At 41.2% G+C, this 26,229-nt stretch overlaps 1 protein-coding gene across 6 annotated transcripts in view; it reads right to left on the reverse strand.

Annotated features, from left to right (window-relative positions):
- The window catches only part of SSH2 (slingshot protein phosphatase 2), a 314,778-nt gene that overhangs the window by 95,931 nt on the left and 192,618 nt on the right, over nt 1–26,229 (reverse strand). The gene's annotated exons all lie outside the window — the stretch shown is intronic.

Raw genomic sequence — 26,229 nt, forward strand, 5'->3', positions numbered from 1 at the left:
GCATCAATTTTTGCTCTTCATTTAATACCTAATGTGTACCGGCAAATCACTTTCTCCTTTTTGACTACCCTGCCCCTGTTCCCCTTAGTTTCTAAGACATTAAGTCCCTTTGGTATCTCTCTGACCATTCCAGTTCCATATCCTTTGTCAGTAACCCTACCCTATCCACTGCCCTTAAAACAGAGAGTCTGTTTGACCTTCAAAGTTCTTTGAAACATAAATTTATTGACAGTTTTTTTTTGAAGCAGGGTCTCACTCTGTTCACCCAGGCTGGAGGGCAGTGGTGTGTTCATGGCTCACTGCAGCCTCAACCTCATAGGCTCAAGCAGTCCTGCCACTTCAGCATCCTGAGTAGCTGGGACTCCAGGTGTGTGCTACCATGCCTGGCTAATTTTTTAATATTTTGTAGAGATGAGGTCTCACTATGTTGCCCAAGCTGGTATAGAACTTCTAGACTCAAGCAATCCTCCTGCCTTGGCCTCCCAAAGTGCTGAGATTATAGGTGTGAGCCACTGCCCTCGGCCCATTGACAATTAATTGTACTTAAAAATCCAGTTTCTTTTGAACAATCATGAAATTTGAACACACATGTTCATCTAGCAACAACTGGCCAGAGATAAGCAGTGGCTGCCATTTTAGACATGTGATGTTGGTAAGAGCTATGGAGAAAAATGAAGCGAAAAAGAGTAACAGGGAGTGCTGCTGTGTATACTTACTTGTGTTATAAGATATGGAAGGGAAAATCTCTTCACTAAGCTGACATTTAAACAGAGATCTGTAGGAATTAGGGGAGGGAGCCATGTAGCTGTTTGGAAAAAGAACATTTGGGGGAGCTGGGCATGGTGGCGTGCACCTGTAATCCCAACTACTCTGGAGGATGAGGTGGAAGGATCACTTGAGTCACGAGTTTAAAACCAGCCTGGGCAACATAGCTTGCTATCTTTAAAAAAGGTAGTGGGAGCAACAGATATAAGGCCCTGAGGCAGAAGAGTGACTGGCTAGCTTGGGAATTAGCAAGGACGTCAGGGGCACTGAAATGTAGTGAGCCAACAGTGAGTGGTAGAAAATGAGACCAAAGAGGTAGAGAAGGGCAAGTGGTGTAGGGTTTCAGTGTTTCTACTTCCTCATTTGTAATTCACTTTCCAATACAATGTAATTGTATTGGATTTTCTTTTGCTTGTAAAATCCAATGAACATTTTCTCAGTCCTTATCAAATGTCTGACCATTTGATATTGTTAACAACCATCCATCTTCTTGAAACTTTCTTATTATTCCTTCTATGTTTCTGACTATTCCTTCACATTCTCATTTGTGGGCTCATATTCTTTCGCCAACTTCTAAAATATGATGTCTTCCATGATTTCGTGGAAGACTACTCCTCTCCTTGTTCTACATAAACTCTTCTGAATATCTTTAGCCAAACTTATGGCTATCACCATCCTATATGTTGATGACTCCTGATTAGTTATCTATTGATGCATAGCAAATTATCCCAAAACTTAAAAGCCTAAAACAACAAAAAACATTTATTATCTCACACAGTTTTTGAGAATCAGGAATTCAGGAACAGCTTAGCTGGGTGGTTCTGGCTTAGGGTCTCTTAAGAGGCTGCAGTCCCCTCCTGGCTAACAGGGTGAAACCCCGTCTCTACTAAAAATACAAAACATTAGCTAGGTGTGGTGGCAGTCACCTGTAGTCCCAGCTACTCGGGAGGCTGAGGCAGGAGAACGGTGTGAACCCGGGAGGCGGAGCTTGCAGTAAGCGGAGATCGTACCACGGCACTCCAGCCTGGGTGAGAGAGTGAGACTCCATCTCAAAAAAAAAAAAAAAAAAAAAGAGGCTGCAGTCATCTGAAGCCTAAACTGGGACTGGAGGATCTGTTTCCAAGATGGCTCATTTACATGGCTGCTGACAGGAGACCTCAGTTCTTTGCCATGTAAATTTCCCCTCTGGGCTGCCTGAGTGTCCTCATGATGTGGCAGCTGACTTTCCCCAGAATGAGTGATCCCAGGGAGAACAAGGTAGCAGAACAATGCTTTGTGACTTAATTTTGGAGAACACACATCATAATTTCTGCAACATCTTATTGGTAATATAGGTCAGCCCTATTTAGTGTAGGAGGGGACTATACAAGGATATCAATGCTGGGAGGCAACAACCACTATGGACCACCCCGGAGGCTAGCTGCCACAACTCTCTAACTGGCTCTCTAAAAGATCAGCTCTAACATCAGAGCCCCAGACCTATAAAATCAGCTGCCTACTGGATAGCTGTTGTTTATAATGGCAAGAACTTTACCATTATTTCACAAACATTCATTTGTAAAAACTCAGAATCTGTTACAATGGCACCTCCATCAAAATATTCTCTTTGGGAGCTGTGTGATGGTCATGGTAATGGTTAGGTGTTGGCTTTGAGCACTGTGAAATAAAGTTAAAGAGGAGTTTGGGCCCGGTGTGGTGGCTCACGTTTGTAATCCCAGCTACTCAGGAGGCTGAGGCAGGAGAATAACTTGAACCCGAGTGGTGGAGGTTGCAGTGAGCCATGATCATGCCACTCCAGCCTAACAGCCTAACTGACAGAGCAAGACTCTGTCTCTAAAAAAAAAAAAAAGAGGACTTTGTAACTATCATTTATTGAGTGCCCACCATGTGTGAGGCATGATGACTAGTACTTTACAACCACTATCTCACAACAACTCGATGAACAGAAGTTCTTCTTCCCATTTCACAGATGAGAAAACAAAGGTTTTGAGGGTAACTTGCTTAAACTTACCAATTACACAATTAGTAAATTACAGAGCAGGGGTCAAAATGTAGACTTCTTTTCTTTTCTTTTTTTTTGAGACAGAGTTTTGCCCTTGTTGCCCAGGCTGGAGTGCAATGGCACAGCCTCTGCTCACTGCAACCTCTGCCTCCTGGGTTCAAGCGATTCTCCTGCCTCAGCCTCCTGAATAGCTGGGATTACCTGCCACCACGCCTAATTTTTGTAACTTTTTAGTAGAGACGGGGTTTCACCATGTTGGCCAGGGTGGTCTTGAACTCCTGACCTCAGGTGATTCACCTGCCTTGGCCTCCTAAAGTGCTGGGATTACAGGCATGAGCCACTGCACCTGGCCTATAGGCCTATTTTCAAGTTTTGTTGTTTTTGTTTAAAACATCACTCCCTGGCCCTCTAGCATTTTGAATTCCTTGCCTGTTCTATACAACAAGGACACCACAGTCGCATTGTAGCATATCCACCAATGCACCAACAGAGTTCTAAAAGTGAATTCTCAAATACTAGAACACCAAGGAGTTTTTTTGTTATTTAAAAAATTGAGTCAGTTCACTTCTACTTTATTTCAACCTTACCAGTAATTCTCAAAATTCACTGGTCACAAAAACTGAACTCCATCTGCAAAACACCAGTTTCTCAATTTTCCTTAACAAACCATCTCTTCTATAGCTGTTTTCTACCTTATTAGGCTAAACGTAAAAAAATATGTTGCCAGTAGGACCCCTTAACAGTTTCTCAAAGTTACTAATTCCCAAATATTAAACAACGGGGAACAGAGAAAGGCATGGTAAAGTATGTTGAATCTCTTTTAAATCTACTGCCTGGTTTTCTCTACTATTAGCTGGACTGCCTGACTTTTTAAAGTCCGTGGACAAATTGTTCTTTTCGTAACTGTTTAAATGCATGTTACAGATCCCTCGGGCCATGCACTAATGAACAAACGAAATCTAAGAGGGGCACTGCTGCCAGTGCTTAGGTTCTGACACTTGCAAAAGCAGTTAACTTTTGTTAAAAAAAAAAAAAAATTAATGATGATGGAGGAGGAGGAACAGGAGGAGGAAGAGGAAAAAAAAATAGTAAAAGGCAAAGTCCAAATGACAATTTAAGGAGCTGTCAAAGAAAAGGGAAAAGAGAAAGCAAGTAGAAGTCACTGTCCTTAATTACCTCACAATTTTTCACCCATTCATTGTTCCCTGCTTCCTAGTCTTTTTCCCCTTACAGAATCACTACAGAATTGTACCACCATTACAGATGAAAATTCACTCTACTGGTTTCTTGCAAATTTAATTTGTTGAGCTTTCTTGATGGTCCAATCCAGTGTTTAACAGTTCAAATTCACTAAATGCACATTTTAAAGTAAATTTATGAAGACGCAATGATCCACAGCTCTCGGGGAGCTGGGAGCAAAGAGATCACACGGTAGTATTTTGCAGTACTCTAGAGTGCAATGTGAAATAACGGTAATTCCAAACATTTTAGTTAGAGTTTAGAAAAAGAGAAAATAGGCCGGGCGCGGTGGCTCAAGCCTGTAATCCCAGCACTTTGGGAGGCCGAGACGGGTGGATCACGAGGTCAGGAGATCGAGACCATCCTGGCTAATACGGTGAAACCCCGTCTCTACTAAAAAATACAAAAAACTAGCCGGGCGAGGTGGCGGGCGCCTGTAGTCCCAGCTACTTGGGAGGCTGAGGCAGGAGAATGGCGTAAACCCGGGAGGCGGAGCTTGCAGTGAGCTGAGATCCGGCCACTGCACTCCAGCCTGGGCGACAGAGCGAGACTCCGTCTCAAAAAAAAAAAAAAAAAAAAAAAAAAAAAAAAAAAAAAGAAAAAGAGAAAATATCCTAATCAAAATGATCCAAGAGTAAATTTAACTTTCATACATGTTTTAAATGTATTGGAGGAAAGAAGTTAAGATTCATTACATATTTGCTGCAGCATAGGAACGGACATTGCAGTACAATCCCACACTTGTTCCCCGACTGCTTTCACATCTTGGTTGAGCTAGGTCCTATAACCTATCCCAATGGCAACTCAAGACCCAGGAGAACAAGGGAAAAAGGAAAAACTTTTAACCACCGGTTTTACTACTAAAGGCAAAATTTCTCTGCAATGATTAGAAGGAAAGCTATAATTCTGAGGATCTTTTGTTTTCTCACACTATAAGACAGATAGCAAAGCTGTATGTAAGTCCTGCAGACTTTCTAAGTCATCAGGGGACCCTAGACACCACAGGTCCAACCCTTGAAATGTCTAATTATCAGGGATTACGGTTTCTGAAAGGAAGGTGGCTGAAGATATTTAATAGTGAACCTTCTACCAAAACAAGGAAACATGGTCCATTTTATTCTTTTTGTCAAACAAGAAAGGGAAAATGATGACGAGACATGGATGTGTCCTTATTCACCATTAAGAAGACATAATAGCTCTGAAAAGGGAGACAACTAGTTACAAGTGAAACACTGTTACTAACAAGATTAGTCAGGTATTGGAAGAAATGAGACTTGCAACTCAACAAAGGGCAGAAAAGTATAGACATGCTTTTTTTTTCTAAATGAGGCTGTCCTTGGGTGGGCAGAGTAATGTTTCTTGAAAGTCAATGTAAGGCCGGGTGTGGTGGCTCACACCTGTAATCCCTGTATTTTGGGAAGCTAAGGTGGGTGGATCACGAGGTCAGGGGTTCAAGACCAGCCTGGCCAAGATGATGAAACCCCATCTCTACTAAAAATACAAAAATTAGCTGGGCATGGTGGCCGGCACCTGTAATCCCAGCTACTCGGGAGGCTGAGGCAGAGAACTGCTTGAACCCGGGAGGTGGAGGTTGTAGTGAGCCGAGATCACGCCACCGCACTCTAGTCTGGGCGACAGAATGGGATGTCTATTAAAAAAAAAAAAAAAGTTAGTGTAATTTACAACAGCAGTTTCTAAATATTAAAAAATCCTTCACACGCATTATATGTCTTACTTTTAAAAAGTTGGATCTCAGCCATACTCTAAATACTAGAGTACTTGGGTTTCAAAAGTCAGAAAGGAAAACAAAAATAAGGACTCATCAACAGAGTACTGATAAGCTGCAATGCCCTTTCAGTAATTCAAGACCAAAAACCAAAAGATAATGCCAGGAAAAAAACAGGGAAGTGGCTAAATGACAAAGTATCTGAACTTCTGCTTAAGATAAAGGACATAACTAGGCAAAAAGTTATGCATGGGAAGATAACATGGCAGGAATGAAAATAGCATCAATAAGGATAGTAATATTGTGGGCATTTTTTTCTTTTTGAAAATTTTCTTAAATTACGTTATTATGCTATGTTTTCAGTTTTTAAAAAGGACCAAAAAATGGGGAGGGGCAGTACAGGAAAACACACCGTGGGAACAGAGTCATGCACACAGATGTTTTGCGTAAGCTAAATTTTCAGACATCTGCCTTTGTGCAAGACTGGAAAAAGTAGAGCTGCTGTCAACAAGTTCTTCTCTGTAGTGAGAGAGGGGTGGAGCCTGAGAGAAAGTGAACTGTGAAGAAACCAACAATCTGAAGCCACAGGGCTGAAGAACAAATAGTTTCTTAGATTAAGTTCCTCATTTATGAGCTACCCCTCTTCCCAAAATGCTTTGCCATCGGCAATGTCTACTACTCAAATAAGGAGACCTTAAGCTGCCTATATGTCTCCACTTCAGTGACTGAGGTTCTCTGTCAGTAGCGCTACTTAGCTTTACGCAAGATATCCCATCCCTGTAGGAGATGAGATATGGTACAATACACTGTATAAAAATCTGGGTGAGATGCAAATTGCCCCAATCCTCCCTTCATTTTCCAATTCCAAATAAAAGAAAGCTTATCATGCATAGAAAACTCATGTAAAAGCAAAGATAATACAGTTATTCATCTGCTCTACTGCCTTGCTTTGATACATGTTTATTTCTGTTTAATTAAATGAATACTTCTGGGCCTATATTGTTTGCTCTTGCATGTAAGGCAATGAAGGGAAACTGCCATTCACACTGCTTTACATAGTGCCCCGTGTAACGCTATATACACAGTGCTTAATGAATGTGATCTGAAAATGGTAGTAGGGATGCTGAAGACTCAAGCACACTCTGGAAGATAATAAAGTATAGAAGATATTACAAAACCTCTTCTCTGGTGCACGTGAAGAACACGAAGGTGACTTGGCAGGAATGGAAATGGCTCTAAGTAAGGAACTTAACATTGTGGGTTATTTTTTCTTTTTTTGAAAATTTTCTTAAATGATATTACTCTGTGTTTTTAATTTTTATAAAGGACCAAAGTGATTCTGGGGTGGGGGCTAGGGCAGCTCTTCTGGCAGGTGAGAAAGCCCACACTTGTCATAAAAACCACAGGAAAGGCCTTGGCCTTATCTGTTCTTGTTTACAGCCTTCAATCAGGCCTCATGCTAGGGGGAACTTCTTCCACTTGAAAAATAACTTTCAATTTACTTGCAAAGTTCTATCTGGTGTTCTGTCTTGTACTTCCCTTTTCTGAGAAGTTGGGTGTATTGTATGGGATACTCCCATACATCTACCTTCTGGGCAAGCTGACTACAAAAGACATGGGAAATCTCTTGTTCAGGCACAGTAGCCTCTCTTAGGTCCTATATATGCTCCTCTTCCTGAATTCTCATCAGCCAGTTAATTCCACATAGTTCGCAGGACCCTCATTTTCCTGTTGGCGACAGCACAAGCTACAACAGACCAGATTATAATTTAATCAACTAGATACAGATTTTAACTCAAAGGTGTAATACATGCAAAACAGAGGAAGGTACCTGTTCTTTCTGTACTCATATAATCTAACTGGAGTTTTGAAACGTGATGTCAGAACCTATTCTAGATGGGCAGGGTGGCTCATGCCTGTAACCCAGCACTTTGGGAGGCTGAGGTGGGTGGATCGCCTGAGGTCAGGAGTTCAAGACCAGTCTGACCAACATGGTGAAACCTCATCTCTACTAAAAATACAGAATTAGCTGAGCGTGGTGGCACATGCCTGTAATCCCAGCTACTTGGGAGGCTGAGGCAGGGGAATCAGTTGAACCCGGGAGGCAGAGGTTGCACAGAGCCAAGATTGTGCCATTACACTCCAGCCTGGGCAACAACAGCAAAACTCTGTCTCAAAAATAAAAACAAAAAACCCCCCAAAAAAACCTATTCTAAGGACCCAAATTTGGTCTTTTTTTTTTTTTTTTTTTAAAAGAGACGGAGTCTTCCTCTGTTGCCCAGGCTGGAGTGCAGTGGCATGTTCTCAGCTCACTGCAACCTTCACCTCCCAGGTTCTAGCAATTCTCCTGCCTCTGCCTCCCGCATAGCTGGGATTACAGGCACATGCCACCATGCCCAGCTAATTTTTGGTATTTTAGTAGAGAAAAGGTTTCACCGTGTTGCCCAGGCTGGTCTCAAACTCCTGAGTTCAGGCAATCCACCCATCTTGGCCTCCCAAAGTGCTAGGATTATAGGCGTGAGCCACCACACCTAGCCGTTAATATTTTTTAAAAAGGTGTTCTAGTTGATTCTGAAACTCAGTTTGGTTTGAAAACTTTTCAAGAATACATCATAGATTTCATTCAACAGGTATTTGTTGAGAGCTTATTATGTGGCAGGTCCCATTCAAGGCACTGGAATACAGCAATGAACTTTTATAAAAGCCAGGGAATCGGCCGGGCGCAGTGGCTCATGCCTGTAATCTCAGCACTTTCGGAGGGCGAGGCAGGTGGATCACGAGGTCAGGAGATCGAGACCGTCCTGGCTAACACGGTGAAACCCTGTCTCTACTAAAAATACAAAAAATTAGCCAGGCATGGTGGTGTGCACCTGTAATTCCAGCTACTCAGGAGGCTGAGGCAGGAGAATTGCTTGAACCCAGGAGGCGGAGGTTGCAGTGAGCCGAGATCGCACCACTGCACTCCAGCCTGGGCGACAGAGCGAGAATCAGTCTCCAAAAAAAAGGAAGAAAGAAAGAAAAAAAAAAAAGCCAGGGAATCCCATTATTGGGTATATACCCAAAAGATTCTAAATCATTCTACTATAAAGACACATGCCACATGCACATGTATGTTTACTGCAGGTATACTTACAATAGCAAAGACTTGGAACCAACCTGAATGCCCATCAATGATAGACTGGATAAAGAAAATGTGGCACATATACACCATGGAATACTATGCAGCCATAAAAAAGGAATGAGTTCATGTCCTTTGCAGGGACATGGATGAAGCTGGAAACCATCATTCTCAGCAAACTAACACAGGAACAGAAAACCAAACACTGCATGTTCTCACTCATAAGTGGGAGTTGAACAATGAGAACACATGGACACAGGAAGGGGAACATCACATACTGGGGCCTGTCAGAGGGCTGGGGGCAAGAGGAGGGAGAGCAGTAGGACAAAGACCTAATCCATGTGGGGCTTAAAATCTAGATGACGGGTTGATAGGTACAGCAAACCACCGTGGCACATGTATACCTATGTAAGAAACCTGTACGTTCTGCACATGTATCCCAGAACTTAAAAGAAAAAAAAAAAAGCCAGGGAATCAACAGATTTGTGACAGTGGAGGTAGAGAGAGACAAATAAGTAAAATGTCAGGTGATAATAAATGCTGTGAAGTAAGCAGCGGGTAAGAGGCTAAAAAATGACAAGGTGCACTACTGTTTTAGGTAAGGTGGTCAAGATGATATTTGAGCAGAGACTTAAATAAACAACAAAACAAACACACTGACTGCCCTCTCCAGAAGAGAGGGGAGGCAGAACCCTTCTTCCTCCATGGAAGGACATCTATTCAATCCATTCTGGAACCTGGGTAGACATAAGTCAGGTGAAAGGAGGTTGGGAGGGAAAAGAAAGGAGATTCCAGGCAGGGGGAACACGTGCAAAGGCCTGGTCAGGGAGAGAGAACAACTTCAATCCTATTGTATGGCAAAACAGTGGAGAGAGGGCTTCAGTAAAGATAGGGAGAGGTACAGATTTGGAAGGGGTTTCTATGGCTTGCTAAGGGATCTAGACTTTATTCTGAGGCTAAGAGAGAGCCAGAGTTAGCATTTCTAGAAAGATTCCTCCAACTACAATATAGAGAATGGATTGGAAGAGGGGTAAAACTTAGAAAAAGGGAGATAGATGTTACTTTGGTATTCCAGGCAAGAAACAAAGGTGGTCTGATCTGAGCTAATGAGAATAAAGAGAATATAGATAACATGGGGGCAATTTATCTAGTTTATTTCTTAGTACTATGGTAAATTTACTCCATGAAGGTATTCAAATTATAAGAAAAACAAGATAAATGTTTTGATATGTGAAAATCCTTTGCATTCATAAAGAATGTGTTTTCCTTGAAGTTCTTGATTCTTCTGACAGGTCCTTGTCTTTAAAAAATTGCAAGGCTTTGAGTCACCTAGCAGGGTCAAAAAAGAAGTCTATCTACATGGCTATTGCCTTTCATACCATCTGCCTTTGCCCAAACTTTTCTCGAAATAGGTTTTTTCCACCATCTCAATTTTGTCTTTTTTTTTTTTTGAGACGGAGTCTTGCTCTGCCACCCAGGCTGGAGCGCAGTGGCCGGATCTCAGCTCACTGCAAGCTCCGCCTCCCGGGTTTATGCCATTCTCCTGCCTCAGCCCCCTGAGTAGCTGGGACTATAGGCGCCGGCCTCATCGCCCGGCTAGTTTTTTGTACTTTTAAGTAGAGACAGGGTTTCACCGTATTAGCCAGGATGCTCTCGATCTCCTGACCTCGTGATCCGCCCGTCTCGGCCTCCCAAAGTGCTGGGATTACAGGCTTGAGCCACCGCGCCCGGCCTCAATTTTGTCTTAAGTTACACTTGTGAATCCTCAGATTTGGATATCAAATCTCCCTTAACCTATCTACCAGCTGCCAGCCAATCATCTTGGACAAGCCAGGGAAGCTTATAGACAATTCTTCCTTATGTCATTTTGTTATCACACACGTCTATATCATTTCCTGCTAGGCACCAAACTTATAGCATTAGGGAGGAACAGCTGAAGAGAACGCTTTTACACAAAGGATTTCCCTCCTTCCTTATCCCCCATTCAACGGATATGGCAATATACTGACGGGCTCTAGTCAAATGAACAATAATGCAGATAAATTCTGAAACTATCATTTTAAACCAATAATAGACAAAGAAAGTTCAGTTTCCTGAACACAGTAACAAGGAAAAGATGAATTGGAAATCTGAAGCCAGCTTCAATCAAAAGAAGACAAGTGAATTTTACAAATTCATCTGTATTACATTACAATAGGATGTTAATGAAGAACTGGCAAGCAGGTAATGCTAAATTTCTTTGACTCTCAGCTAAATTAAGTAATCCATTATTAAAAAGTATCTATGAGAAGGCAGTTTTCAGGAACTTGAATTTCCTCAGTTCTAAAATCAGTAATTCTGTAAAACATGGCAGACGGAGAATGAGAACAGAATTTACATTAAAGATGAACCACAGGCTATCCCCTAGGAAAGAACTGGTGGAGTGAGTCCAGAGAATAAGATTTGATCCAATCTGTATCTTAACCACAGAAAAGTTGTCATATTTTAATAGGTGACTAACTTTGCTTCTTATCTCTCTTCTATAAATGCAATTGTAACACTTAGAAAGATGTTAGAATCCACAGCTAATATGTCACTGAAAGGGGAAAAACGGAAAACCCTTCCTCTAAGATCTGGAACATGACAAGGATGCTGCTTTTACCACTGTTATTCAAAATAGTGCTAGAAGTCCTAGCTAGGGCAATCAGACAAGAAAAGAAACAAAGAGCATCTCAGCTGGAAAGGAAGAAGTCAAATTATCCTTGTTTGCAGGCCAGGCGCGATTGCTCACACCTGTAATCCCAGCACTTTGGGAAGTCAAGGTGGGCAGATCACAAAAGGTCAGGAGTTCGAGGCCAGCCTGGCCAACATTGCAAAACCCCTTCTCTACTAAAAATACAAAAATTAGCCAGGTGTGTTCTCGAACTTCTAGCCTCATATGATCCAGCCTCCCAAAGTGCTGGGATTACAGGCATGAGTCACTGTGCCCTGGCAGATGATATGATCTTATATTTGAAAAAAATCTAAAGACTCCACCAAAAAACTATTAGAACTGATAAATTCAGTAAAATTATGGGATACATAATCAGCATACAAAAATCAGTAGCATTTCTATATGCCAACAGCAAACAATCTGAAAAAGAAATTTAAAAAGTAATCCCATTTACAGTAGTCACACATAAAATTAAATGCCTCAGAATTAACCAAAGAAGTGAACAATCTCCATAATAAAAACTATCACACACAGGTGAAAGAAATTGAAGAGGACACCAAAAAAGGAAAAGATATTCCATGTTCATGGATTGAAAGAATCAACATTGTGAAAATGTCTATACTACCCAAACGATCTACAGATTCAATGCAATCCCTATCAAAATACCAATGACATTCTTCACAGAAATAGAAAAAATAATCCTAAAAATTTACATGGAACCACAACATACCCAGAATAGTCAAAACCATCCTAAGCAAAAGGAACAAAACCAGAGGAATCACATTATCTGACTTCAAATTATATTACAGAGCTATAGTAACCAAAAGAGCATGGTAATGCCATAAAAAGAGACACATAGATCAATGAGATATAACAGAGAATCCAGAAACAAATCCATACATCTACAGTGAACTCATTTTTGACAAAAGTGTCAAGAACATCCATTGGGGAAAGGACAGTCTCTTCAATAAATGATGTCGGAAACACTGATGTTCATATGCACAAGAGTGAAACTAGCCTCCATCTCTCGCCATATACAAAGTCAAATCAAAATGGATTAAATATTTAAATCTAAGACCTCAAACTATGAAATCACTACAAGAAAACATTGGGGAAACTCTCCAGGACACTGAACTGGGCAAAGATTTCTTGAGTAAACAGGTAACCTAAGCAAAAATGGACAAACAGGATCACGTCAAGTTAAAAAGCCTCTGCACAGCAAAGGAAACAACAAGGAGACAACCCACAGAATGGGAAAAAATATCTATAAACTATCCATCTGACAAGGGATTGATAACCAGATTAATATAAGAAGCTCAAACAACTCTACAGGAAAAAATCTAATAATCTGATTTAAAAAGGGGTAAAGGGTCTGAATAGACATTTCTCAAAAGACGACATAGAAATGGCAAACAGTTACATGAAAAGGTGCTTAACATCACTGATCATCAGAGAAATGCAAACCAAAACTACAATGAGATATCATCTTATCCCAGTTAAAATGGCTTTAATCCAGAAGACAGGAAATAATAAATGCTGGTGAGGATGTGGAGAAAAGGGAACCCTCATATGCTGTTGGTAGGTATGTAAATTAGTATAACCACTATGGAGAACAGTTTGGAAGTTCCTCAAAAAACTAAATAGAACTACTATACGATCCAGCAATCCCGTAGCTGGGCATATACCCAAAGAAAGGAGATCAGTATATAAAGAGAGGCCGGGCGCGGTGGCTCAAGCCTGTAATCCCAGCACTTTGGGAGGCCGAGACGGGTGGATCACGAGGTCAGGAGATCAAGACTATCCTGGCTAACATGGTGAAACCCCGTCTCTACTAAAAAATACAAAAAACTAGCCGGGCGAGGTAGCAGGCGCCTGTAGTCCCAGCTACTCGGGAGGCTGAGGCAGGAGAATGGCGTGAACCCGGGAGGCGGAGCTTGCAGTGAGCTGAGATCCGGCCACTGCACTCCAGCCTGGGTGACAGAGCGAGACTTCGTCTCAAAAAAAAAAAAAAAAAAAAAAAAGAGATACCTGTACTTCCATGTTCATTGCAGCTCTATTCACAATGGCTAAGATTTGGAAGTAACCTGTGTCCATCAACAAGTGAATGAATAAAGAAAATGTGGTACACGTATACAATGGGGTACTATTAAGCTATAAAAAGAATGAGATACCATCTTTTGCAACAACATGGATGGTCTGGAGGTCATTATGTTAAGTGAAATAAGCCAAGCACAGAAAGACAAACTTCATATACTCTCACTTATTTGTGGGAGCTAAAAATTAAAACAATTGAACTTACGGAGATAGGGAGTAGAATGATGGTTACCAGAGACTGGCAAGGGTAGTAGGTGTGGGGATGGTTAATGGGCACAAAAATATAGTTACATAGAATAAGATCTAGTATTTGATAACACAACAGGGTGACTAAAGTCAACAATAATTTATTGTACATTTAAAATAAGTAAAAGAGGCCAGGCATGGTGGCTCACACCTGTAATCCCAGCACTTTGAGAGAGGCCAAGATGGGCAAATGGCTTGAGCTCAGAAGTTCAAGACCAACCTGGGTAACATGGTAAAAGCCCATCTCTACTAAAAATACAACAAATTAGTTTAGTGTGGTTGCACACACCTGTGGTCCCAGCTACTTGGGAGGATGAGGCGGGAGGACTGCTTGAACCCAGGAGGTTGAAGCTGCAGTGAGCTGTGTTCACTCCAGCCTGCGTGACAAAGCAAGACCCTGTCTAAAAAGAAAAATAAATAAATAAATAAAATATATATATAATTTGTTTGTAACACAAAGGAACGAAAAATGCTGGAGGTGACAGATACTCCATTTACCCTGATATGATTTGACTTTTCTATTTTTTTTTTTTTTTGGAGACAAGGTCTTACTCTGTCACCCAGGCTGGAGCAGAGTGGCATGATCACCGCTCACTGTAGCCTTGACCTCTAGGGCTCAGGTAATCATCTCACTCCAGCCTCCCAAATAATTGGGACTACAGATGTGTGCCAATGTTTTTTGGTATTTTTTGTAAAGACAGCTAATTTTTGTTATTTTTTGTAGAGACAGCGTTTCACCATGTTGCCCAGACTGGTCTCGAACTCCTGGGCTCAGGTGATCTGCGTGCCCCGGCCTTCCAAAGTGCTGGGATTACAGGCATGAGCCGCTGCACCCAGCCTAATGTGATTATTACACATTGCATGCCTGTATCAAAGTATCTCTTGTACCCCATAAATATATATACCTACTACATACCCACATAAGTTTTTTTTTAATTTTAAAAGGATATGAAAATAAAATATGATGAAAAATATGATAAGGTGACTGTTACATTCAGAATACAGCTATTTGAGAAGGGGCTCATCACTGGAAGTTCAAAATATCTCTAAATCAAACCTTTCCATAAATGGACTTACAGTTCTCAGATCATGTTTTCATTGACTTGGTAGAGGCAGTAAACAGTAGGTACACACTTGGCTAAGACTCAACTGACCAGGATTTTCTAATCACACTTCACTTATGGCTGGGGGCCTTTGAGTCAGTTTTAGCATTTTAGTCAGTTTCTCTACTTACATGAGATAAAGGTAGTATCTCAACATTTAAAGGCAGATAGAAAAAACGTGGAATTGACAGGTGACTTGGAGTTCTTGCTCTGTCACTAACGAATCATATAACATGTGGTGACACAATCCAGATCTCATTTCCTCATATTAACACTATAAATTCTTAAAAGTTAATGATGCTAGGAGATTATCACTGGGGACCTCAAAAGCACTCTATTAAAGATGAGATCACCATATTTCTATAGCATTAAATATGCAAAAATACCAACTAGGTTTTTCATAGCAGAAAAAGTCATTTATTTTATTAATTAAATTAGTTAATTAATTAATTTTGAGATGGAGTCTCACCCTGTCGTCCAGGCTGGAGTACAATGGCATGATCTTGGCTCACTGCAACCTCTGCCTCCCGGGTTCAAGCGATTCTCGTGCCTCAGCCTCCTAAGTAGCTGGGATTACAGGCATGCGCCACCACACCCGGCTAATTTGTGTATTTTTAGTAGAGATGGGGTTTCACCATGTTGGCCAGGCTGGTCTTGAATTCCTGGCCTCAAGTGATCTGTCCACCTGGGCCTCCCAAAGTGCTGAGATTACAGAAGTAATTCTTAAAGAATGCCTCTAAAGGTTATGTCACAATGGCCTGGCTTCTCTGCAAATGTGACTGTTCAGACCCTATAGGATACTAAACCCTATTCAGTAATCAAACAATTAATTTGCTCGTTCATTGGATCCTTGCTTCCACTGGAAAATTTTTCTGCAAATAGAATCCTGTCTCTCCAGCCCCCTCACCCCACAACCCCAGAGTTGGTCAATTAAAAAAGAAAGAGATGAAGGGAGAATTTCTTCCACAAAAATTATTGTAACAGAGAGCCTGCTTGGGTGATTTTACACTCACAAAAGAGGGTAAAAGACAGCTGCCTGAGCTAAAGTGTGGTGAAGTGGTATCTCCTGCATTGGTTATATTATTGATTCACTTAGTCCCCTAGAAAAGTCATTTTGCCTCTCTGCATCTGAGTTTCTTCATCTGTGAAACTAAATTAATGATATCTACCTTGTCTCACATACTTGGGAATAAAATATTTCTTTCTTAGTAGTCAAAAGCTTGCAGAAGCATTCTAAAAAGTAGCAAGCACCAGGATTATATAAATGCAAATTATTATTCTAAAGAAATAAGGTATATGAAAAGCTTAGGCTTTACCTTTCACATTCGGAATAAATGTTAAATTCTGGACAACGAAATAGAAACAGAAACCACCCTCCAGGCATGTTTTCATGTGGAATTAACTTCTGGCTTCTTTCTGAAATAATTTGCTTCGGCTTTTTAAAACAATTTTCTGGTCTAGTGCAAAAAACTTTACTTAAGGTAACTGAGCAGCTGGAAAGAGCATTTCAGCCTGTAAGCATAACAAAAAGTGTTCCTATTTCGTTAAATATAATTCTAACAGTAGAAATGGAGACCAGCTAAGGTCATTTTACTGTCTCTCTCTATATCAGCCAAGTTCACACCTCGCTATATTTAGGCAAGGTATGCACACCCATTAAAGATAGAAGGAGACTCAGGCTTAGGCTCATAGCAGTGAGGTCATTACCTCAGCTGAGGGGAAAAGACACTAACAGAAAAACTGTATTGATGTGTTCCTTGGAAACCAACAGAAGAACCAATGATCAATTTTATTTCATCCTGAATAGATAAATGTATAATCTCTAATATGTACCTAGCAATCTCTACCACACGTAACTCTGGTACAGTCACGCCTAAAGTAAAGCAGCAAATATCTTTCAGGTAACTCACTTTCCAGAACTGCCTGCCATGCCTTAGCCAGAGACAAGAGCTACCCAGGTCAACAGGGTAAAATGTTCAGCAGTTTAGTCTCCTGGGAAATGGAAAAAAACAGGTTTTCAACCTGGGAATCATCATTGTATCAATAACACCAGGGTCTAGCTGGGAAGTCTTCCAGCAGTCTTTTAGTTGACAGCTTCCTGGATTCAGCATCCAGCAAAGGAAGAACCAAATGGGGACAGAGCTCACTTATAGATTTAGTAAAAACAAGCAAACAAATAAAAAACAAAACAAAAGCAAATCTTGTGGAACAGGGATTTTCTAATAAAGAGTGTGTTGAAGCGAGTCAGGCACAATAGGTGTCCTCAAGAGGAATGTAAGAAAACCCCACTAACAACCAGATGTTTTTGGAACCTCCTCAACTGTCAGGGGAAAAAAATTAAATAAATTGAAAGAATGCAGTAAACATACTTCTGAAACGTAAGTATTACAAATAGAAATGTTTATCTTCATTCAAAGAAACTGCATGTTGCAATTATGAAATTTCTTCTGCAGGAAAGTTAAACAGATGTTAGCTGTTTCCCCAAAGGTTTTCTAATGTCACTGAAGAGGATTATGAAATCTGTTGTACTTTTTTTTCCAAATCAGCAGTTAGTGATATAAAGGTAATATTTTGAATGTTTTACTTTCCTCTTCATATTTAAACAATAGTTACCAAACAGAAACTTAACATACAGTTTATATGCATTTAGGCACTCATTTTCCAATATTTACTTCTAAACCAAAAGTTGTTTATAAATAGTTCAATACTTTAAAAAGGGTGAATTTTGAAAAATCTTGTTTCTTCTGTATTAAAAACACTATTTAATGAAAAATGTCTATCTAAATATTCTCATTTAACACTAAAAAGCTGAAATAGGCTGGGTGCGGTGCCTCAAGCTTGTAATCCCAGCACTTTGGGAGGCCAAGATGGGCGGATCACTAGGTCAGGAGATCAAGACCATCCTGGCTAACACGGTGAAGCCCCGTCTCTACTAAAAAATACAGAAAACTAGCCAGGCGAGGTGGCGGGCACCTATGGCCCCAGCTACTGGGGAGGCTGAGGCAGGAGAATGGCGTGAACCCGGGAGGCGGAGCTTGCAGTGAGCTGAGATCCGGCCACTGCACTCCAGCCTGGGCGACAGAGCGAGATTCCATCTCAAAAAAAAAAAAAAAAAAAAAAGCTGAAATAATCCCCTTGGAGGAAAAAATTGTAAGATACGTAAGTTTCTTCTTCATAGGGTGTTTAATTTCTTTCTTTCTTTTTTTTTTTTTTGAGATGGAGTCTTGCTCTGTCGCCCAGGCTAGAGTGCAGTGGTGCAATCTTGGCTGTCTGCCTCACTGCTACCTCCACCTCCCAAGTTCAAGTGATTCTCCTGCCTCAGCCTCCCAAGTAGCTGGGACTACAGGCCCCCGCCACCACACTCAGCTAATTTTTGTATTTTTAGTAGAGACGGGGTTTCACCATATTGGCCAGGCTGGTCTCGAACTCCTGAACTTGTGATTTTCCCACCTTGGTCTCCCAAAGTGCTGGGATGACAGGCATAAGCCACCGCACCTGGCCTAATTTCTAAGCGAGATAAAATGGTCTGAGTTTTCTCAAGGCTTTCTATGCCTTGAGAAAGCCCAGAAATTTTTGCCAGCACAAATAAGCAAATGGCAATGAGGCAAAAATGACACATACAATGTGGTTGCTCACACTTCCAAAAATTCGTAACTATGCCTGGTAGGCTGCAGAATTCAGCCATAGTAGCAAAGAATGGCTTAATGGGTTGAGTTATTGGCCCTCAGTGCACAAACAGTTAAACAGCACATTCATTCCACTAAATATCCAAGCCTAGGGCAGTGGTCTTCATTCCTAAACCTCCTAACAATCTCTTTATAATTAATTCAATAGGTATCTATAGTAAAAGCAATTAGAAACTCTCCTATTGCCTCTCAAACTTTTTCTTGAGAGTAATAGCCTTAAATCAATTTTGCCTCCCTGGACTAGTTCAAGCACTAGCAATATTTTACCCCAATGTCGCTTCATTTTATTACCGCATAGGTTGTGCTGAGAAACACAAATAGTCAGGCTTTATTGTAATATTCCAAGTTTTCTTTAAACAAATACCATTCTTGGAATATCTACTCTAAGATTATTAAGAGGGAGAGAGTATTCAAAAGGCTGCATAATCCTCAATAGAGAGAAAACATTAGCTCACATTCTTTCAGCTTGGGGAAATCATGAGTGTTTTTTTTTTTTTTTTTTTTGAGACGGAGTCTCACTCTGTCGCCGGGGCTGGAGTGCAGTGGCCGGATCTCAGCTCACTTCAAGCTCCGCCTCCCGGGTTCACGCCATTCTCCTGCCTCAGCCTCCCGAGTAGCTGGGACTACAGGCGCCCGCCACCTTGCCCGGCTAGTTTTTTTGTATTTTTTAGTAGAGACGGGGTTTCACAGTGTTAGCCAGGATGGTCTCGATCTCTTGACCTCGTGATCCACCCGTCTCGGCCTCCCAAAGTGCTGGGATTACAGGCTTGAGCCACCGCGCCCGGCCGAGTGATTGTTTAAAAATGGATAAATAAATCTCAGTGGTTAAGTTCAAAAAGCTTAAAAAGAATTTACTTGGGTTTCTAAGTCAAATACCTAAAGCAGTCCATTCAAAGTTTGTAATTGGGGATGGGGAGGATGTTGGGGGAACATCATTAGATTCCTTTGAGAATCAGATGAAAGCTATGGGCTTTTCCTCCAGAAAAAATTAATGCTCTGCTCATATATAGGTCCACATTTGCATATTATTTCAGTGTATTCATGAATTTCCTGGTCCAAAACTCTGGACTAAAGGAACCTGATAAATCCCCTAAAGAAATTATGGGTAGGTAAGAATTAATAGCCTCCCCACTACTACCTCTCACTTTTTAATAGATAACAGCTCACTCTTAATAAGAGGCAAACACTGAATGATTTTTGCTTGGCTTTAAATTTGAAACCAGAGGAAACACAATGAATGGGAGTTTCACAGGTTCTTTTGTTAATACTGCGGACTCTCATTTTAAAGCATACTATAGGGCCAGGTGTGGTGGCTCATGCCTGTAATCCCAGAACTTTGGGAGGCTGAGGCAGGTGCATCACTGGAGGTCAAGAGTTTGAGACCAGCCTGCCCAACACGGTGAAACTCCGTCTCTACTAAAAATACAAAAATTAGCTGGGCATGGTGGCACATGCCTGTAATCCCGCTACTCAGGAGGCTTGAGACAGTAGAATCACTTGAACCTGGGAGGTGGAGGTTGCGGTGAATTGCGATTGTGTCACTGCACTCCAGCCTGGGTGACAGAGCAAGACTCAGTCTCCAAAAATAGATAAATAAATACATAAATAAAGCACACATCAGGCAAATCCTATCAAGACTCTCTACCTGTCCCATCACGCTGGGAGTGTCCTTCACTCCCTATTTCTGAAAAATCCCTCTACAATAAACATTTCTAGCTTGTAATCCCAGCACTTTGGGAGGCTGAGGCGGGCAGCTCACTTAAGCTCAGAAGTTCAAGACCAGCTTGGCCAATGTGGAGAAACCCCGTTTCTACCAAAAATACAAAAATTAGCTGGGTGTGGTGGTGCGTGCTTGTAATCCTAGCTACCTGGGAGGCTGAGGCACGAGAATCACTTGAACCCAGGAGGCGGAGGTTGCAGTGAGCTGAGATTGCACCACTGCGCTAAAGCCTGGACGACAGAGTGATACTATCTCAGAAAGAAAGAAAAAAAAAATTCTATATTACAAAGATTCCCAAGCATTAAGTGAGAGTTGACCTCCTGAGGCCCTACAGTATTAGACATAACAGGATTTCAGTATAATAAAGGATTGTGGATAAGGTTTTGAAATCCATTAAAATTAAATCTGACTAGCAAATGAGGTTTTACACTTCTCTGAACTTGTTGGATACTCTAGAAATGTCAACAGCTACACAGAGCGTGCCATTTGATCACAGCACTTATTTTCCAATAGTATGAGAAATTTAAGATTTTTTTTTTTTTTTTTTTTTTTGAGACGGAGTCTTGCTCTGTCGCCCGGGCTGGAGTGCAGTGGCCGGATCTCAGCTCACTGCAAGCTCCGCCTCCCAGGTTTACGCCATTCTCCTGCCTCAGCCTCCGGAGTAGCTGGGACTACAGGCGCCCGCCACCTCGCCCGGCTAGTTTTTTCTATTTTTTGGAGAGACGGGGTTTCACCGTGTTAGCCAGGATGGTCTCGATCTCCTGACCTCGTGATCCGCCCGTCTCGGCCTCCCAAAGTGCTGGGATTACAGGCTTGAGCCACCGCGCCCGGCCAATTTAAGATCTTATGCAGAAAGTGATTCAGCATGAAAGGAAATGACTAGATTTAGGGCTTTACTGATCTTGATTTTATAATCCACACTACATGGGAAAAGAGATTAAACAAAAGGTGTAACAGTTACTATAAAGGCTAATTTTTTGGCCGGGCGTGGTGGCTCACGCCTGTAATCCCAGCACTTTAGGAGGCCAAAGTGGGTGGATCACGAGGTCAGGAGATCAAGACCATCCTGGCTAACACGGTGAAACCCCATCTCTACTAAAAATATGAAAAATTAGCTGGGCATGGTGGCACACGCCTGCAGTCCCAGCTACTCAGGAGGCTGAGGCAGGAGAATCGCTTTAACCCAGGAGGTGGAGGTTGTAGTGAGCCAAGATCGCGCCACTGTACTCCAGGCCTGGGCGACAGAACAAGACTCTGTCTCAAAAAAATAAAATAAAATAATAATAATTTTAAAAAGGGCCAGGCGCAGTGGCTCACGCCTGTAATCCCAGCACTTTGGGAGGCTGAGGCAGACAGATCACTAGGTCAGGAAATCGAGACCATCCTGGCTAACACGGTGTCTCTACCAAAAACACAAAAAATTAGCTGGGTGTGGGGGAAGGCGCCTGTAGTCCCAGGTACTCGGGAGGCTGAGGCAGGAGAATGGCATGAACCTGGGAGGCGGAGCTTGCAGTGAGCCTAGATGGTGCCACCGCACTCCAGCCTGGGCAATAGAGCGACACTTCATCTCAAAATAATAATAATAATAATAATAATAATAATAATTTTTGTAACAGTTAACAATCCTAATCTATTTTCATTATGTCTATTAATGCAGTGGCCGTATATTATTTAGATTACCTGTTATATATACCTAAAAATCAACTTACACATTTACATAAAACTAGGTCTACACTTTGGTTTGTGGTTCAAGTGACAGTTTAACAGTTTTCTGACTATTTTCTCTAAAATTGTCTCTCCCTACCAGCTTTCTTTCTGTCCTGCATTATTTTTTCTTTAGAGCTATATCATCAGCTAATTATTTATTTATAGTAATTTATTTACAGTCTGGAATGTAAGTTCCAGAGCTGTGACTTGGCCTTTTTTTGTCCACTGATGCATTCCTAGTGCCTAGAACATGGTAGGTGACCAATAAATGAATTAATATTTTACTAAGTAGGGATATGAAATTAACTATAGGCAAATAAGGCACAGTACAAAAGCATGGGATATAAAGTTAGAAGACCTGAATTTCAGTCACTTCCCTTTTTTCATTTTCAACAAGTCATTTAATCTCTTGAACCTCAATCTTGTTCCTTTAAAATGATGCTGAAATACTACAACACATGGTTATTCCAAGGGTTACTGCAAATAACAGAAGTGAAAACTTGTAGTATTACTATAACCCAGCAGTTATTCTCAGAACACTACCAAAAATTCCATAAAGTAGATTGATCTTGAGAAAGCAAGATACTCTGACACCTTACCTTTGATCTTACAGAACAGTAAAGGCAGAACGAAATAGTGAGAAAAGTCACAGGCTTGAACTTCACTTACCAGCTGGTTGACCTTGAGAAAGTCTCTTTTTTATTTATTTATTTATTTAATTTTATTGTATGTTAAGTTCTAGGGTACGTGTGCACAACGTGCAGGTTTGTTACATATGTATATATGTGCCATGTTGGTGTGCTGCACCCATTAACTTGTCGTTTACATTAGATATATCTCCTAATGCTATCCCTCCCCGCTCCCCCGACCCCACGACAGGCCCCGGTGTGTGATGTTCCCCACCCTGTGTCCAAGTGTTCTCATTGTTCAATTTGCACTTATAAGGGAGAACATGTGGTGTTTGGTTTTCTCTCTTTGCGATAGTTTGCTCAGAATGATGGTTTCCAGCTTCATCCATGTCCCTACGAAGGATATGAACACACCCTTTTTTTATGGCTGCACAGTATTCCATGGCGTATATGTGCCACAGTTTCTTAATCAAGTCTTTCATTGATGGACATTTGGGTTGGTTCTGAGTCTTTGCTATTGTGAATAGTGCCACAATAAACATACGTGTGCATGTGTCTTTATAGCAGCATGATTTATAATCCTTTGGGTTTATATCCAGTAATGGGATAGCTGGGTCAAATGGTATTTCTAGTTCTAGATCCTTGAGACCTTGAGAAAGTCTCTTAAACTCTCTGAGGCTTAATTTTCTTTTTTTTCTCTTGAGACGGAGTCTCGCTCTGTTGCCCAGGCTGGAATGCAATGATGCAATCTTGGCTCACTGTAAGCTCTGCCTCCCAGATTCACGCCATTCTCCTGCCTCGGCCTCCCAAGTAGCTGGGACTACAGGCACCTGCCACCATGCCCGGCTAATTTTTTTGTATTTTTTAGTAGAGACGGGGTTTCACCATGTTAGCCAGGATGGTCTCGATCTCCTGAACTCGTGATCTGCCTGCCTCAGCCTCCCAAAGTGCTAGGATTACAGGCGTGAGCCACTGCGCCTGGCCTCTGAGGCTTAATTTTCTTATCTATAAGATGAGAGGAAAAGGCCGGGCGCGGTGGCTCAAGCCTGTAATCCCAGTACTTTGGGAGGCCGAGATGGGCGGATCACGGGGTCAGGAGATCGAGACCATCCTGGCTAACACGGTGAAACCCCGTCTCTACTAAAAATACAAAAAAAACTAGCCGGGCGAGGTGGCGGGCGCCTGTAGTCCCAGCTCCTCGGGAGGCTGAGGCAGGAGAATGGCGTAAACCCGGGAGGCGGAGCTTGCAGTGAGCTGAGATCCGGCCACTGCACTCCAGTCCAGGCCACAGAGCGAGACTCCGCCTCAAAAAAAAAAAAAAAAAAAAAGATGAGAGGAAAAAAATACTAACCGCCTCAAAAGCACAATTGTTTGAATCAGATGTTACATGAATTGCGAAAAAGCTTTTAAAACTATAATGTGGTATATATATTTTTAATTAAATAAATTAATCAGTTTCCTAAAAACAAAACTCTAATCTTGATTGTTACACCAGCCAAACGAAGGAAATACTATTGCAGAAGTTCTCACATGGAAAGAAAGTAAGTATACATATTCTCAACTCTTAGTGCAGGTTCTCCAACTTTAGCAAGAGGATAGACTAGAACAAGAAAAAATTTACAGGAAGATAAAAAAATAGAGAAAACAGGGATTCAGAAACAGCATAAATGACTGCAGAGTTCTAATCAAATCCACTGTCTATTTAACTTCACATCTCAGTCAGGGATGGACTGTGACCTGTACAGGGTTTGGTGCCGGAAGGGTCCCAGAATTGGTTTAACGCTCTGCTGTCTTGAAATTCTTGTTTCTGAACAACAACAGCCCCCGCCTTTTCACTTTGCACCAGGCCCTGAAAATTATATGGCTGTCCCGCTCACAATCTTTCTACTAGACTACAGGACAAGGATAACAGCTTAGCTTACAGTCTCTCAATAATTCTATATGTAGGGACCCCTGCTAACTTAAAGGACATTCCCTAAAAAGTAAACTTTGAATCAGACTGAAGATTATGTATTTGTAGTATCTGAATTCTGAAGTTAGCTAAATACTTAGTAAAAGCCAATTTAATTAGAAAGTGTTAGCCCTAATAATAAATGCAAATATGACTTGCCTTTCCTAACGCTCCATCAGATCCCAATAGGGCAAAAGGTGATGTTAGTATATGAAATACCTGAACCTAATCTAATAGACTTTCCATTAAAAAATCCAACAAAAGGCCCTAGTGATTGTGGTTTACCTTTGGTTTTTTTATTTGATACCTGCATTCTCACAGTAAGTAAAGCAACACACACAGAAACCATTTCTGAAGAGAAATCTCTAACATATCACAATTTAATTAAATTGCATCCTTTAAAAAAGCTTGCTTTCTTTTCTGCTCCTGCTGACTGCAGAAACAGCTAGTGACTTTTCTTTGACTGGAGCTGAAAGGCCAAAGCTGATGAGCTGAACATCTCTCAGGCTGCAATTCAGTTTTTGATGCCTGCATGTCAAAACAACTGCTTTCTCCTTAAAGCTGGATTGACCTCACACTATCTATTTTGAACTTTGAACTCCTTATCAGTCACCTTTGGTCTCTGATAGTAGGTGGACAGGCCAACCACAAAGGTCCACTCTCCAGTGAACAAAGGCTTGCTATGTAAAACAGATGAGCTGCGGGCAGAGATCCGATCTGAAGAGAAGATGCTGAACTCATCCTCTGTTCCAGCACCATGTCCAGAACTGCTGCCACTACAAAAAGTGAAACTTCACCCAAAAGCACTCTCCCTGTCTGTGATTTAAACACACACCTTACGGAAGCATCTTAGTCTCAAAGAGAGGCAGACAACCAACACTACTGAAGCCAGCAGTAACAGACAAGAAACCTCCTTCCTGTCTATTCTTTTTCTTTTATTACCCCCTTTTTTTTTGGTAAATTTGTCATAGGTTTCTGTGGATACTGTTTAGATCTGCTGGTGACATTTAAAGAAAGAGCCTTTGAGAAACATGCATACTTTTCTCTTTTCTCCTATATTCAATACTCATATAGCCTAAAAGATGGAAACTGGTTCAAGAATTTAAATGACTTGTTCCCTAAAAAGTTAACCTCCTCACCTTTGTGAAATATGTCAAGTGCTTTCTATAAATAAGGGCAGGAAATGCTACCTTCATAGCATAGCCCTAGTCACTAAAATAATTTATTTGATCTTCTACTAAAATTTAAGTATCATAGTAAGACAGTACTATGGGAAATCTCAATATACTTAACACTTCCTAAACAGCACAATGAAATGTTGTTCAAGGTCTGAATTAATTTGCTACAGGACCTAGGCAAGTCTGTTTGCTTATCTTTTGGCTTTAAAATTATTTAAGTCTAAAATGGTGATAATTTTAGAATAAACTGACAATGTGGGGAGCAAACCCAAATTCACAAACACTACCCATGTGCTCAGAAACTCCGTGGGATAATTAGTTTCTTCATCGTAACTACTGATGTACTATTATTTCATCTTTCCATTAGTTCTAC

This window comes from Trachypithecus francoisi, unplaced genomic scaffold (genome assembly GCF_009764315.1).
Source record: "Trachypithecus francoisi isolate TF-2019V2 unplaced genomic scaffold, Tfra_2.0 Lachesis_group20, whole genome shotgun sequence".
NCBI lineage: Eukaryota > Metazoa > Chordata > Mammalia > Primates > Cercopithecidae > Trachypithecus > Trachypithecus francoisi.